Source organism: Egretta garzetta, unplaced genomic scaffold, assembly GCF_000687185.1.
Source record: "Egretta garzetta isolate BGI_Z169 unplaced genomic scaffold, ASM68718v1 scaffold246, whole genome shotgun sequence".
NCBI lineage: Eukaryota > Metazoa > Chordata > Aves > Pelecaniformes > Ardeidae > Egretta > Egretta garzetta.
This window is the reverse complement of record NW_009259976.1, coordinates 19,733-25,060: the sequence shown is the minus strand read 5'-3', so window position 1 is coordinate 25,060 and position 5,328 is coordinate 19,733.

Below are 5,328 nucleotides of genomic sequence, written 5' to 3'. Positions count from 1 at the left end.
CCCCCCATGCACCCCAAGTGACAGTGCCAGCACCGGCACAGCAGCCCTGTGTCACCCCACCCCAATTTTGCCACCTTTTCCCCATCACTGCAGTGCCAGCAGTGGGGATCTCTTTAAATTACCAGGGGAAGGAAGGGCTGGAAACTGTTTTCATCTCTGCTGCCTGTTCTAGCTTGGCGAGGATGCTTCCAGCTTTGATAAAGCAGATGATCAAAGCCTTTGTGTAAATCCTGCCATCAGGAGAGAGGGTGTACCGCTGTACTGACAGCCCCCCAGAGCCCTGTGCAGCTCCCCCAAATCCTGCTTTTCTCAGCTGCAAGCTCTTGGCACCCGGATCACCTCCCTCCAGCCCAACACGGGAGGGCAACTGATGCCGGGGAGAGAGAAATCTTTCCAAACAGTCCTCCCAGTAAGCCAGAGATTTAATATAAATCTGAGTGATCTGGGGCCATGGGGTTTTGTTGGGGTGGGGTTTTTTTCAGCCTTCAAAATTATATTCTTTTTCTTTCCAGTCTTCTGCAAGATGGGTATCAGAGGTACCTGAGTGCAACCACAGCAGCTGCCTGATAAGATCTTTACAATTCATTTGCAGAACCATGCCTTTTGCAAAGGAAAAAAAAAAAAAGAAAAAGCAAGTGTTAACGAGTTGACAAGCGTGCTCTTCCTTGCAGCAAGCAGCGCTGCCAGCCGCAATATTACTGCAGGGAGGAGAGAGCAGGGTGGTGGCAGAAGACCTTGAAAAAAAAAAAAAGCTTTGTTCAATCCGGTTACAAAGACTCCTACTTCCTTAATGTACCAAATCCGAGCCGGCTGAGCAAGGTGATGTAGTAAAAACTTGACTTGGTAACGATGCAGGGCAGCATGTTGCTATCGGGGTTTCAGGGACGAGTCCTTGGGGTGGAAAGAAAAAAAAATGTTTAACCAAGAAGGTATGAAAGGAAAAAGGAGTGTTTTGTAGGTATGTGGCTTCTGTATCCCTGCAATTCTGACCCAACAGCTGCAAATGAGGGTCCGACAGTGGGTTTACCCTCTGAGGCTGCCATTTGCAACCAGACCCTCAAACTACGCAGATTTGCCTGATCTCAGTTCAGCCCGAACACACACAAAAAAAAACCCAAAACCAAAACCCAACAAAAAAAAACCTGCTCAGGAAAGAAAGGACCAAGACCAGATTTCAAGAATAACTCAGACGAGCAAGTGAATATTTTCTTTCATGCCTTGCTCTTTTGCATTTACAGATTTTGTTCCACATGAATGTAGAAACAGCTGCATCAGCAGCAGCGCTGAGGCTGGAACCTTATTAATATGTATGCCAGGAGAGCAGAGCACACAGGAATCAAAATGCCTTCCCACCATTGGTTACGGGACCCCAGCATCCGTACAGCATCTTGCCATGTTTGGGGGCCAGGCAAGCAGATTTATTAGAGAGCAGATCAATTTCTCATCAGCACTCTCACCCGATCGCAGGAAAACTGCCCTTCGCCTCCTACCTGCTCTTTGCTTCTCGTTGTTCAATAATTTCCCAATTAGGGAAACCATTTTTCATCTCTCCGTTGCACTTCTGCGGTTTATAATCTCATCTGTTAAATACAGTTGGGGACATTATTAGATACCTGAATTATTACTAATTCACTTATCTAAGGGCGTACCCGTAAGCCTTAGTATGAATGAGATGAAACAAGAAATAACGCCGTGACGGAGCCAGCAAGTGGCAGCGGGGGCCCGAGTTCACGCTAGGTGGGCGTTGCGTTATGCACATGAAAGGTGTCGCATGGTGCCAGCCTTGACCCCTCAGAGCCTCCTTTGGGACTCCTTACTGCTGCAATTTGTGCTGACAAGGTGCCGCAGCCAGAGTCCTTAACCTGAGGCTGGGTTTTTTTTTTCTTTTCCGAAAGTGCCGAGCAGGGGTTCTGGCCGACAGCCTTGCTCCGGCTTTTGTTTGGCGAGAGCCATCCTTAGCTTGCCTAACAACGAGTGACTGGTGAGCAGGTAGGTGCTCTCAGCAAAACTGAAACATGCACATATTTTTAACTAAGCAGCAGTAAAAGAGAACAAGAATAACGATCTGGTTGAAGCCGGTTGTGGGGAGGGTGTGTGTCAGCCCCAGATGACTGCACCAGCAGCCTCCAGCCTCCCCCCTGCCGAGGCCGGGGACGCCCCAAGACAGGCAGCACTGGCCCCAGGGCCTCTGGCGAGCGTGGCAGCACCGGAGGGGTGCCCCTGCTCCTCTGGGGTGCTGCTCGGCTGGGCCTGGGGGCTGCAGGTACGGCACGGCCACAGCATGGGGCCTCACCCGCTGGGGCTTGTCAGTGACCAGAGCCCACCCAGCAGTTGGGCTGGTGTGGGGCCACTGGCATGGCCACCCCTCACTGCCCAGTCCTGGCCACGTCTCGTCAGGCACCCACTGCCGTCGATCCTGGGTGCTGTGGCCTGAAGACAGCGCGGCTTTGGTGAGCTTGGGGGTTTAAGCATTGCACCGACGGGCAGAGCCAGCTGCTGGCGTGCTGGCCGGGCAGGGGGAAGTGGGTTGGCTTCTGCTGCTGCCATGAAGGTATCCTCAGTGTTGACACACTGCAGTTTTCTGCCACTTCCCTGTTTTCTCCCTTTAGGATCTCACAGCTTTCCGTGCTGGTGTCAATTCTTCCCTGTCCTTGAGCTACTGATGATGGTGTTCCTATAATCCTGTTTCTGCCTGCATTTGTACCTTTCCTTATCGGGCATGGTGCTGCGCCCCTGACTTTCCCATCGCTTAGCAATTTTCTCGAGAGCCTGGGGCAGAGGCTGCGCAGCTGGGCCACAGTTACAGCCAGGACTTTGGCACACCAAGAAGGCGTGCAGAAATGGAGACACCCCCCAACAAAAATTTTGTTTGCATAGATACAAAATATTCCCTCTGGGTGGACACCACCCTGAATTCCTCCCAAATGTACCCGGAGCTCTCCTGGCCTGCCCCTCCCTGGCCCTCCTCTGAGTTACAGTGATGCACGCTGAGGAGCAAAATGCTGGTTGGCCCTAGTTGACCTAATGAGCCACCCTAGATGCAGGTCATGTACTGTCTAGCCTGGTCTGCAGCGTAGGACCTCAACTTGCAAGAGTTTGGACTTCCTTCTCATTTTTATGTACTACAGCATCTTGCCCCTCAAGGTAGGAAAGCTTAGGTGCCACTCTTGGAGGTTTGGGTGTAATTTCAAGGTGTTGAAGTCATTCACATCCTCCTGAGAGGAGCCACAGAGAAAGACAAGACCCATGAAATGGGATGCTGAGCTGTGGGATGGGTTTTCTGAAAGGAAGAGCAAGTTTTAGGAAAAACGTTCTCATGACCCACAGCCTGCGCTGCAGCACAGCGCACAAATGCACGTATTTCCTATTACAAAGTAAAATGACCGAGTCCTTCCCTTGGGCTTTTGTTAGCTGGCTGTTGCAACCTTCTGCATCCTGCAAGGGAGTCGGGGGACTTTTCATTGGCGACTGCTTTCAGTAGCTGAAGGCAGAGGTTCTGACAGTGATCACACCCAACCTCGGCACAGGGGGGGACGGCAACCATGAAAGCAGGGTGGGGGGTGGGGGGAGGGGAGGATACATTGGATAAAACTGGCTTCATCCTCCGAGCTTCATTAAACAAACTCTTGACTGAGGTCATGGTGTTCCTCCTCTCCTACGTTTGGTGAGGGTGGCTGGGGAATAACCCCACGAGCCGGCATTTCACCCGCCCTGCCGCCGTTCCTGCGCTCCCATGGCCGCGCTGCTTTTACACCCTGGGAAATCAGCCGGGCGAGGGAAAATGTTGCAGGGTTTTTTTTGTTTTGTTTTGTTCCTTTCTTTTTTGTGCAGCTCATTTCTGCCGGGAAGGGGAGGGGGGGGAGGGAACCGGTTGCCGGGGAGACCGGGGATGGAGGAATCCAGGCAGGGCCGGCCCCGGGGCTGGGGCAGGGGCTGCCCCCATGGACACCTCCACGAGCGGCAAATACGGAGAGGGGACAGAGAGGAGGCACCGGCAGCTCATGGCTGAAGGCTTCATTGCCCGGCAAGTAATTCGTAGCTTTGGGAAGCCCTCTGTTTCAAAATGCTTGCCTTCGAGTGAAGCTGGACCTTGCCTGCAGCCTCCTGAAGCGATGCGAACGGCTGCTGTTTGCCTCCCAAGGGGCCTGGCCCAGGGGCTGCAGAAAAGCTAGACCTGGATTTCCTCCCTCACTCCCCCAGTTAAATGCAACAGCAGCTGTTTATTTTAGAAATCAACATTTCGCATTGGTTCTTGGTTTGGGGTTTTGTTTTTTTTTTCCCCTTCCAGTCTCAACAAGTTCTATACAGAAGATACACTTGAAACACCACCACCCCCCTTCAAAATCGTGAATTAATTTATTTCAAGATAAAGCGGTTGGGGTGGGTTTCTTTCCGTCGGTGTTAATAATCCGTTTTCCTTGAATTGGATTTTAAAATGGCTTCCTTGGAAGCTTCAAGCTGTTAGGAATGAGCTTAACGTAGGTATGGAGGATGTGTAAGATCAGCTACTCCCTTTCCCGCTGAAATGCCAATAATTCTTCTAGCAAATAACTAACACGCACCGTACGATATGCAGGGTGCTTGGAAATCATCATAGCAAGTGCTCACAGCACCTGCGTTTTGCACCAGCCCTGCCAGTACCGAGTTTTACTGCACCCGTGCTTTCCGGAGGGCCCCCACCCCAGCCACAGGGAAGACTGGCGTTACTTTGAATCCTTACCTGAAGCGGGCAGTGGTCCCCTGGAGTTGCTAATATGCAAGTTATTTTTAAACAAGTGGTTATAGATGTGGATGTTGATTATGCTGTTAGCATGCCACAAAAAAAAAAAAAAATGTTCGCTTGGAATTAAAGCTACACATTGTTTGCAGAGTGTAGTCAACCAAATAATTAAATTGCTCCTGGCTTAGCCCAGTAAAAAGAGATTTTTACGGGGAAGGCAGGTGGTCAGATTTGTTTTTCTCAAAATCGCTACAGAAGAGACAAACCCGAGGGTGTATTTTCCAGCATCCCCTTTTGGAGCCGGGATGCCTTCTCCCCGTGAGGCGAACAAAAGAAAGGTGTGGATGCTTCGGCGGATCAACCAGGGGGAACCGGGTTGCTCTGCAGATTGCCTCGGAAGAATGTCAGAGCGGGTCTAGAGGGGTCCCGCAGGCAGGGCTATCGATCTGCACAGGCGAGGTTAGGAAGATCGGGGGGATCGGCACATGGATAGAACAAAGGGAAGAGTATATGGGAGAAGTAGATGCGCAGGAAGGGGCGATGAACTCTTATCTCTACCTCTTGCAATAGCCGCAGCCTTAAACGAGTGGGTCACTAAACCCGGGTTT